Here is a 12,324-nt window from a genome sequence, read left to right as displayed (position 1 = left end):
ACAGTTTTGGAGAGCTTCTTTTCCTGGTATTATACTTCATCTGTAGTCTCTGTTCTGATTGCCCTAACGGGTATCGTTTACCTTCAAGACAGACTCGGGTGGAAAATAGGTTTTGGAGTTCCTGCAATCCTCATGTTCTTATCCGCGTTATTTTTCTTCCTTGCTTCTCTGTTTTATATCAAGCAAAAGGTTCTCTCAAACGTGTTTGCCAGCTTTATACGAGTAATTGTGGTTGCCTTCAAGAATAGGAAACTACATTACCCCAATCAGAACTCTGATTATCATCACAAGAATGGTTCAGGACCTCAAGTGCCAACGGAGAAATTGAGATTCTTAAACAAAGCTTGCATCATTAAAAGCCCTGAAGATGTTAAGCCAAACGGAGTTGCAGCCAATCCATGGAACCTTTGCACAGTGGAGCAAGTTGAGGAGCTAAAAGCCCTCATTAGAGTCATGCCATTGTGGTCAACGGGGATCATGATATCAATAAACTTAAGCCAAAGTTCATTCCCACTACTACAAGCTCAATCCATGAATAGACATCTAACTAAAGGATTCCAAATACCAGCAGGGTCATTCGGGATGTTTTTGATGATTGCATTAACAATTTGGGTATTACTGTATGACCGCGTGATGCTTCCATTGGCATCAAAGATCAAAGGAAGACCAGTTCGTCTAAAACCTATAGTCAGAATGGGACTTGGTATATTCGTCTCTTGCATGTCCATGGTAGTCTCTGGTATTATCGAACATATTCGACGAAAAAGAGCAATCAGTGAAGGGCTGTTGAACAACTCTCAGGGGTTGGTGGAGATGTCAGCATTGTGGCTCGTTATACCAAACAGTTTAAACGGTATAGCAGAGGCATTGAATGCGATTGGCGCCACAGAGTTCTATTATTCAGAGCTCCCAAAGAGTATGTCAAGTATAGCAAGTGTGATTTTGAGTGCTGTGGATAAGTACACCAAAGGAGAAGGGAAAGAAAGTTGGATTTCAAGCAATATCAACAAGGGACACTATGAGTATTACTACTGGCTTCTTGCTCTAATGACAGGTTTTAATCTGCTTTATTTTGTGGTTTGTTACTGGCTATATGGACCTTCTGTTGATGTTGACATCACTATGAGAATGATGGAACCTAGCGACGACGAGGCCGACGATGATGATGAAATTGATTTGCCTCAGAAGAAAAAATCTACAGCTGACTTGATTTCCTGCTAGGCTACTTTTCTTATTACATTGTTGATACATAGTACTAGTATTTATACAGAATTGCTATTACATTTTTAGCTACTACTAGTATAGTATATTATATAGTCCACTTTCCCTAATTTGTTCTTTTCAGCCACCAAAATATTCAGCATGATTTGAGCAGTATGCTTATTTAATTTATTTATCTGAAGAATCAAAATATATAAACTAATTCAAACTGATAATGATCTAATTGATAAACTAATAATCGATATATATTAATAGTTTAATAATTCTATAGTCTATCTATAAATTGATAACCTAGCAGTTGAATAATAATAAGCCGCCCTAATATAACGTGAAGGTCATAAAGAGGAATTATTTTAAATTATACTATTCTAGTTTATATTATTTCATTTTTTAGAAGGAAGGTTCATTTTATATTAACCAAAATACCTCATTATTCGTGAATTCACTTGCAGGCAAAAGGAAGGGAAGGTTCGTTTTCATTTTATACTAGACATTTTTTTATTTTCCTCAATTCTGGAGTGATGCACTTGCAGGCCAAAGTTTTTTTCTTTATTTTATCACACTACCAAATTATATGATAAAAGTTTGATAAGTTTTAATATACTAGTCATTATATTTTGAGAACTTTAGAGGTTAATAATGCACATTATGAGAGAATCATCTTTCTTCTTTACGAATAACATTGGTGCACCCCATGGAGAAATACTAGGTTTGATGAAGCCCTTATCTAGAAGGTCTTTCAACTGCTAGTAAAAAAAAAGTTAAATTTCTTAAAAATATTCTTTTTAATTATTTTTAATGAGTTAATATCCGGTAATTAACTATTTGGCTAAATATAAACATGCTTAATTAAGTTGGAAAAATAAACAATTTTAAAAGTTTAAAGTAATCTCAAGAGGAAAAGGAAAATATTAAGATATTACTTAAGTAAATTATCTTTTGCAAATATGTTTTAAAGTCAAGGAAAATGAGTGCTTACTTAATTTTTAGAAAATTAATTCGGAATGGCTACATTTGGGAAAATCGAATTGTAAGAATCTTAAAACTAATTAAACAGACAAGTATGCAATAATAATAGAATAAGTGAGCAAATATAAAAGGACAAATTACTTAACTACACTCCTTTAGTTACCTTAATATCCATTTATCCCTACTTATTTCAAAAATTTCAAAAATCCCTTATTTACCTATGTATCCCGCATGTATCCCGTGCACAACGCTATGTATTCCGTGCACAACGCTATGTATCATGTCCACAACACTATGTCCCGCATGTATCCCGTGCACAATGCTATGTATTCCGCTATGTGGAATGTATCAAACATAATGTATCCCGTGCACAACGCTATGTATCCCGCTATATGGAATGTATCAAACCTAATGTATCCTGTGCACAACGCTATGTATCTCACAAACATCATTTTTAAGGGATTTTTGGTAAATAAAGAATGGGCCCAAGTCTGATTTTCTGTTCGCCTAAGCCAGTACTTGGGTCTATTTTGTTTTGTGCCTTTGGCCCATTTGAATTACTTGTACCTGTCCTAGTCTAACATAAAAGAAATATTTTTCCTTTGGACCTTAGGCCCAATTCTCCCACACGTCCTAAACTCTAACAAAATAATAATCATAAGGGAAAATTTTCAAAATGTCAATATTTTAGCATTTAATAGAATCCCTTAGTCACATTTTCAATATTTATTAAAAGTGTCAATATTTTAGTTTGTTCCATATCTGATTTATGTATTTTTTTAATTTGTTTAATTTGAAAAAATACAATTATTTAATAACAGAAGGGAGAAAATCAAGTGAGAGAATATTTCAAAAAAGATAAATATCACTTAATTTTCTCATCAGTACATTTTTAAAGAAAATTTAAACGTGTGCCTTTCTCACAATGTATTTTTATTTTTTTTCCAGAATTTTGTAACCTTTTTTAAATCGTATTCACTCCAATATGTACACTATTTGTATTCATTCTAATTTTCATGTTGTATTTTGTATAATCTTGTATTTTTTATTAGTTTGTACTCATTTCAATAGGTATGCCAAAAGAATTTGTAGTTATTTAAGAAACATATTTGTATTCATGTATTTTTTTCTTCAGAATCTTGTATCATTTCTTAAGTCGTATTCATTTCAATATGTATTTTATTTGTATTTGTATTCATTCTAGTTTTTATGTAGCATTTTGTATAATAATATATAAAATAAAAAAAAATAATGTGATGAAAAAGTGAGAATGAAATATAAAACTAAAAAGAAATAAGTGAATATTTGTTGCAATCATTCTTAAATAAAATACATAATTAGTTGGCATACCTTTAGAATGAATTCGAATTAGGAACAAATATCATATTCATAAATTATGCAACATAATTTTCGAATGAATACAAATATTAATAGCATACATACGGTTTTGAATACAAATAGAGAAAGGATACAAAATTCTGAAAAAAATTATAAAAAAAAAAAAACAAAACAAACTAATAGGAAGTTGTTCTTCCTATAAATAAAATGCATATCTAGTTGACATACCTTTGGGATGAATATAAATTAGGAACAAATACAAGATTAATAAACTATGCAACATGAGATTTTGAATGAATACAAATATTAATAGCATACATACTTATTTGAATATTAATTGGTCTTCAACAAGTTTTACAAAATCTTCAACGCTCATTTTTTTTTTATTAAGAGTGTATTTACATAATACAAGAAAATCTCAAAAGATATTTGGGGACAATGTATTTATCTTTATCGGTGGGTGAGAAATATTTTGAAGGAACTGTGAGATTTCTTGAACAAATTAGAGAAAAATAGAAGATGTGATTTTCTTAGACAAGAAAAGGAGAGAACAATTGTGAAAAACTCAAGAGAGAAAAAAGAAGAATTTGGGGTAAGAACCTAGAAAGAGGGGAAAGTGGGTAATAAGAGTTTTTTTTCTTCTTTTCACGGATAGGGAGTAAAATTAGTCCAATGTGGGGTTTGATTTGAGAAACAAAATGAAAGAAAATTAATTATATTAGGATGCATTATTTGCTAAAATGTTGACATATTAACATTTTCAATAATTATTTTAAAGTGTAGATATTTTTAATAATTATGTTAGAGAGTTTGACTAGTTTACTAGGCCTAATAATAACAAAATACAATTGCTGGAATTTGGGGGCTTTTTAGGCCCATTTCTGCTGATGAATACATCGTATACAACCATCATATAGCGTTGTATATTTCTTGTATATCCTGTGAATTCAATGTATACAACATGTATGCATGTCGTATCTCAGCCTCTCTTCCACCTGCGTGTTTCAGTTTCCAATTGCTATATTTCATCTTTCGTTTTTTGAACGATGACCAAGACTGACTCGATAAGAAATCAACTCGGATATGTAGGTAGAGTGGAGTCCAGTAGACTCATTGAAGGAGTCCATGCAAAGAACAATATGATAATAATCAATAATTAATCATCATGAAATTTTAAAAAAATAGCTAACCATAATTGGAATCATAATAAGAGGAAATTGAATATATTTAATCTAAAAGCAAATGGACCAAACTGCTACAAGTATCTACGGGCCAACATTTAAGTAAAGCACTACACGAAGCAATTGTTTAAAAAGAAGACATCACAATAAACACAAGCTAGTTAAAATCAAGGCTTTCTATAACTAAAGAAAAATAGAGACAAAACACTATATCCATTATTAAAACTTAACATTCTGTAACTTAAGGCAAATAATATAATAAGGGAACAAAGGAAAATGCTAACTTATACAACAATTTGTATCCTACTAAAAACAAAATGACCATCAAAATACGATCCAATTTGAATCAATTTTATTTTTTTTTTTTTAAAAAAACCCAATCTACCCCAAATATGCACATTCATTTATGGTCAGCTGTAGCCATGGAATACACATTCTGAACAGTGCTGAGGAAATCATTCGAGGAAGGCATACTATCTTAGAAATGAACTAAGCAATCATTTTAAAACTAAACGTACCAAAAGGAAAGATTGTAACAGTAATTCAAAGGATAAAATCACTTCATACGAATATTTCAAATGCAGCATTGCCTCAAACATACTATATTAATTAATTTTAAGACTCCTATGCCTAAACGAAAACGATACCAACCAGTTAGCTTCAAGTAGCAAATATATATTAAAAAAGGAGCTTGATTCGAAAACAAAGTAAAATAATGGTGAAATGAATTCAACAGAGAGAACTGGCAGCCAACTAAAGATTGCTTAACATTCGCTATTTGGATAGAATCATCTTAAATTCATACTACCACCAAGATCTTATTTTAAAATGGATAATCGATAATTATCAACGCTTACAAGACGGGTTAAGGAAATTAGTTTTTTGATAAAAATAAAGGTATCTTAATACAAACGACAACAACTTAAGGCGAAAAATAACAACTCTACATTAATATGAACCCTTAAGTATGACTACGAATCATATCTCAGAGAATTACACACTTGAATCATATGACTATTTGACTCGATTATATCCATTTTAATCAAAAAAGCAAACAGGTCCATAATGAAACGAAAGGAGGGAAAAAGCTTCAGCTATTTGACCAAGTAAACTGCACATTCATAGTAATCAAAACAGGGAAGAAACACATCATTTGAGCTTCCAAAAAGAAGAAAAAGAAATGCAATTAAACTACTATACAAAAATACAACACGAATGATAAACTAAAACAAAACAGAACTGAAAATTGCTAAAGAAAGAATGGAACAATGACGAGCAGGGACGACTGACTTCCACAACTACACGAGACTTTGCCGAAAAGCTTGGATGCAAGCTTCAAGAGCAAGACTTTAAAAACTCGCACCTTAAAAATCTTTTACTATCTAAGTCAATTTATAAATCAATATTTCTCTCTGTTTCTCTTCTATCTCTCCCACTTTTTCCTTGCTTCTGTTCTCTCTAGTGTCTATTTTTTCCTTTGTTTCTTGCCAATTTTTTTCCAACTTTTCCCCCACTTTTTTCTCCAACCCAACAATGAAGAAGAAGAAGAGAGTTTATATAGGGGATTTTCTAGGGTTCGGAATTTGGGGGAAACGAGTGAGGATAGGGATGAATTTCGAATTCGAAATTTAAAAATCTCTTAGAGATAAAGGTTGAGGAGCTGGAATTTGTACCACACTTGTACAGTTTCTCAACGGAACAACAATGAAAGTCATCCGATTCGGAACAAGGACGCTTGAGGTGCGGAGATGGAGACATCTGGATGATTTTCGAACGTCTTCGTACGGAAAGGACACGCACTGCTCGCGTCGGGGTGCCGGGTCGATTCGCTGCTGGAGTGGGCTCACGTTTTCTGAGCTGGGTTCGCTGGAAATTCTGGGTTTTCGATTTTGCTGCTGGCTGAGGAAGAAGAACGCGTAACACGTTCTGATTTTGGGTCGCGTAAAGGGATGGGGTCGGCTGGTATGCGTTGTATGTATGATGTTGTTGCTGGAATGGGTTTCTAATGGAGTTGGGCTTGGGAAATTGAATTGGGTTACTGCTAAGAATTGGGAATTGGAAATAAAGGAATTTGGGTTCAAAAAGATAATCAAGAATGTGGTCGATTTGAATTAAGAAAATAATCACGTAAAATTGCAATTTCGATCAAATTGAGGTACTTGGTTGAAATTGGCCAAAATTAAAATAAGACGAATTAATGTAAATTAATTAATAAGCTTTTTAATTCTAACGAAATAAAATAATTAACTCAAAAATATAAACTATTAAATAATTAAACTAATTAACCAAGTATTCAAATAAACCAAATCTTTTTGAGACAATTTTTGAAAAATATATTAATTATATACATAATTATCTAAAGCATACATATTATTTAAAAATTATAAAAACGTGACAACTATTTAAAATAACTTGAAAAATATTTTGAATTTTATAAAGTCAATTATTTCGAATCGTTTGGAATTTAAAAAGCTCAATAATTAATATATATTGTGGAGGTCCAAAATTGAGTGTCAACACATGTCATGTTTTAAGTTAATTATTTAAAAAGTTATGGGGTATAAAACCCCCCGCAATATGCTCATTTAGTTGGGGGTTAAGACCTACCCAACTTTGTATAATGTCCCTGCAGACCAAATAGTGAGAGTTATACTATTGTTGATTTTTTTTTTATTTATTTATAATTTTTACAAACTAATTGATAAGACATTTAATTATACAAATTGCTTTCTTAAAACAATATAACATTAGTCTCAAACATATATTTCAACGATTAAACACAAACCTGAGTATCATCATTTGTCTCAAAAACTAAACATTAACCACATTCATTCCAACCATTATCATAAAGGATCTACTACATCCATTCAAGCAATTACTATACTTAGTTAACTAATACAATTGATTGTTGTTTGGATTACTTCAATCGGAGGATCTTCTTGCATTCATACGTGAAAAGAATCCACTAGATGCATCACTTGGATACAAAAAGAATTTACTTGAATATATCATTCACCTTTTTTAAAACTTATTTTTTTTTTAAAAAAAAAGCTTTTGTTAAAAAATATATCATTCACTTTTTTAAAACTTAATTTTTCAAGATCTATTGCTTGAATTTACTTATAAACATATTCATTTTTTTTTATCAATTTAAAGTTCTCTTGATATATCTTTTTACCAAATCTGAATAAATAGAACCCAAAAACATGTGTAAGAGCTAATTATAATCTATCACATTTTGTTATTGAGAAAAGATTTTAGTGTGAAGAAGATAAAACATAGTGATGTTTTATTTTTGGGGTGGAGGGTGGAGGGTGGGGAGGAAGAAGATGAAGTGGGAATAAAAATGAGTATAGTGAGAGAGAGATAGAGAGAAAAAATTGCACTTTTTTTAATATTATTTATTTTCAAATATTTAATTTTTGATGTGTCATTGAAAAATAATAATATGGATGTGTCATTAAAAAATGATGTGGAATTTCATGTGTAAAACGAGTGCACACACATCAGATGAGAAAAAAGATCAAAATATTGTGTTTGAATGAATTTAAGGGTTCAGTTGACAAAGTCCTAAGTATAAGGGTCTAACTCACAAACGAAGCTCAGTACAAGGGCGGGTCGGGTCAAGCGGGTGAATCACAAAATGGTTTAAATGGTATTTTTTGTTTTTAAAATTTTGATTTGTTATATAAATAATTCATATCAACAAATTTTAATTAAAATAGCAATTAAATAGATTGAGTCACTTTTTGAGAGAAGAGTGGATAGTTGAGTGACTTTTGAGTAAAAATTCAAAGTTGGATGACTTTCTGAGAGAAAAGTGCATAGTTGAGTGACTTTCTGATAGAAATGTGCATAATTGAGTGACCATCTGAGATATTAACTCTATCTTTAATTTTTATCAGCAGAGAATTCCAATATATATGTGAGTAGATGACATGTGACATAAAATGAATGTTTTGACCTTATTTAATCAAGTAGAGAGAAATTTTTAAGGTTATCAATAATTAGGGACTAAAATAATAATTCTCATTAAATTTAAGAGTATTTCAATACTTATCTCAAACAAAACTAATTAAGTACAATAATCTCAAAGACCCCAATTCTGTTTTTCTTTTCCCAAGATATGAATGTGTAATTTTCATGGTGAACTTATTATTGAACTGAAATTATTTAAGAATTTCTTTGTGAACGTATTAAAATAACATACATTAAAAAGAAAAAAGTGTAATTTTGCACCCAAAAGTTTTATGATAAAAAAAAGGAGAAAGTATTGTAAATATACTGTATCGTGAATATTCATTTTAGCCTACTACAATCTCATGAAGAAATTTACACTTAAGCAAACAACTTTTTTAAATCGATTTTTTTAAGACTTAGAAGTAGCTCAAAACAAAAAATTGCAAACTGTTTTCAAGGCTCGCAATCAAACTGACATGTTAGAAAAAAATCAAGGAAAATTATAAATAACTTCTGAAAAGCCTTTATTATTAATAACTTCTTATAAACCTAACATTTTGTCTTTTCTTTTATACATGGAAACTTAATTCAGCTTTTTTTTTTTCTTTTAGTATAATCAACTCATTTATAACGTTTTTTCCTTGCTGAAGTTGTGGGGCTTGTGGTCCTGATAATTTCATGGACAACATAAATTACGTGAAAGCTTTAGAGGAGCTTGATAGGATATCAAATAAAGACATATAATGTGTTAAGGGTCCATTACAGTGAAGAGAAGGAAGAAAGTGGTCACGTGTACAAATGACCATCTCATGAATTCAAGAATTCACAAAAGAAGACAACCAAACAAGACTCTTATCTCATTAAGGATAAAATTGTCAAAGAAGTGTCTTCTTAATTTCCTTAATATAAATATTAGTCTTTTTCATTTTGGAAGACCTAGAGTATGCTGAATGTTGAAATTGAATGCTCTCAAATTGTAGTTGCTAATTTAGTGTTAGTTTAATTTTCTTAAGGAATTAGTGAGTAATTAGTGGTTAACTCGTAAAATTGATAGTTAACTTCTTCTTACTTAATCGATCATCGAGTTATCCTTTTTGTGGATTCAATTTGGTTCTCTCATTTTCGTTTGAGTTTGGGTTATTATTGTTTGATCGGATTCAATTAAGAGGTGAATGTATAAAATCCTTTGTTGCTCATAAATTTGATTAGATTTCGATAATTTCACATATGTTTTCTTATTTTTCTCAATTGCTTCTTCCATTGTTATCAGGTCCTAAACATGTCAGTTTTTGTTTTAATGCCTTTTAAATTTATTCTAATAAATTCTTGGGTCCATTTGGGACCTTTCATTTTAAAAAATATCTTTTTATTTTAAGTTGAGACAATGTGGGAAGGAGATAGTGGGACCAGCGACAAGGAAAATCGACTTTGCACACTTTTTAAGAAATTATAAATAGAAAGGTTATTTTATTATATCACCCTTTAATATAATAAATACAATCTCTTGAAAAATGTAATAGAGAAATAACTATAATTAAAAATAATGATAAATTAGGAACTAAGTGTAAAATTATTCATTAATTTATTAACGTAGACAAGTAATTTTGAACATCGCAAAATAGTATACCTAATAACTATTATTGAACGGTGAAGTATCTTTTTGTTATAAGTTAGTAGAAAGAGGGACCAGTATCAAGAAAAAGAAATGCAACCTTCCACATTAAATGTTTCAAGTTCAAATTTTAAGTATGAAAAATTATTTAATAGAAAGTGATTCCCTTTAAATAAAGCGCTATGTGACCAAAATTTGAATTAGTTACTGAATAGAACCGTATTCAATATAAATTTAAATTAATTAGGCTCTTAATTGAATATCAATCCCAAGATAGAAAAAAAGAATAAAACCTTCAAACGGAATCACAGACAAAATCCTCTACTATATTATAAGAGGGAACGAAGTTTAGAAAATTACTAAGGCGGAATGACTTGGGAGGCCCCTGTACTTGGCTTAATTTGGCAGTTGAACCCTTCTATTCATCACGTTGCCAAATAAACCCTTTAACTTGATGAGACTCTATTTGTTAAATCCCTATTACCATTGACCAAACTTATATGGCATTAAAATGGCTGAGTTGGACAAATATGTGACCACGCGCGTTTTGAAGCAAGTGAATACAATATTGTTATTTTAAAATTGTCAAAATTATAAGACAAAACAATAATAATATATTTTTAAAAGAAATACTGAAAACCTCCTCCTTCTTCACTCCACCCCACCTCACCCCACCCTTTCTCTCTTCTTCTTCAGCCCCACCCCACCCCAACCCTTTTTCTCTACTTCTTTTTCAACCTCAGCCGCCACCCCCACTCCTTTTCTCTTCTTCTTTGACGTACACATTATCATAGTTAAAATCATCAAATAAAAAATTGATAAAAAAATTTGCAAGAAAATATACCATGCACCATTTTTATAAACTTAATCCTTTAAGACCTATTACTTAAATTTACATATAAACATATTTTCTTTGATTTGAAGTTTTTTTTATATCTCTTTTTATCAAATCAAAATAAATAGAACCCTAAAGCATGTGCAAGAACTAATTATAATCTATCACATTTTGTGATTGAGGAAATTTTTAAGTGTGAACTTGAAGAAAGATGAAAATGGTGATTTTTATTTTTGGAATGAAAATGATAGAAGGTGGGAACAAAGAAAATGAAGTGGGAAGGGGTGAAATGAGTACCATAAGAGAGAGAATAAAATATATTTTCTAATATTATTTGTTTTTAAATAATAATAATAATAATGACGTGTCATTAAAAAATGACGTGGTATTTTATGTGTAAAATGAGTGTACTATACGCATATCCATCGGTTGAGAAATGATTTAAAATATTGTGTTTGAATAAGTTTAAGGGTTCAATTGGCAAAGTCATAAGTACAAGGATCTAACTTACAAACCGAGTCAAGTACAAGAGTCTCTCAAGTCATTCCGCCTATTACTAAATTTAGGTCAACTGTTTAAGCAACTATTTATTACTTTTTTGCTTTTCATTGATGGCTATGTGGGGTTGAGAAAAGGACCTAAATAGTTTGCCTTCAATAATAATAATAATTATTACTATAAATAATAGAGTAATAATTAACAACTTTAAATATTAATTAAATTTGATTAACACTTTGAAATTTCACCTATACCATTTGAATCAGTATAGATGATTAACATATATTATTTGAAATTTAAAAATTATGTAAAAATGCACTATAAATTACAATAATTAACAATTTAAAATATTTTTAAAAATGTATTAGAACTTTAGTTTATTCTCAAATTTTCACTTGTGTCACCATAAATTGAAACACAGAGAGTAACATATATTATTTGAAAATTAAGTTAAAAGTATTATAAATTACAGTACTTAACAATTTAAAATATTTCAAATTAAGAAGATTTAGTTAACTCTCTTAATGTTATATGTGAGGAATTATGAAATATTATTATTTTGTGGAGGTCTTATTTAATCGATAAATTAATATTTATTAATTTAAAGAGAGTTTTGAGATTAAACGAAGATTAATTTGATTACATCAAAATAATTGTAAGATGTCTTACTAATTTATGCATTATATTTATTAAAATCACATAAAAAATAA

At 29.9% G+C, this 12,324-nt stretch overlaps 1 long non-coding RNA gene across 1 annotated transcript in view; it reads right to left on the bottom strand.

The window, feature by feature from the left end:
- Positions 1-6: 6 nt before the first annotated feature.
- Positions 7-12,324, bottom strand: part of LOC125860793 (uncharacterized) — a 36,595-nt gene continuing 24,277 nt past the window's right edge. Inside the window, exon 2 of the long non-coding RNA XR_007445877.1 lies at positions 7-405. This is a non-coding gene — a long non-coding RNA (uncharacterized LOC125860793). The remainder of the gene's footprint in view (positions 406-12,324) is intronic.

The sequence above is a fragment of the Solanum stenotomum genome, chromosome 3 (assembly GCF_019186545.1).
Source record: "Solanum stenotomum isolate F172 chromosome 3, ASM1918654v1, whole genome shotgun sequence".
NCBI lineage: Eukaryota > Viridiplantae > Streptophyta > Magnoliopsida > Solanales > Solanaceae > Solanum > Solanum stenotomum.
Note: the sequence above shows the minus strand (reverse complement) of the source record. Positions and strands in the feature narration are given on the sequence as shown.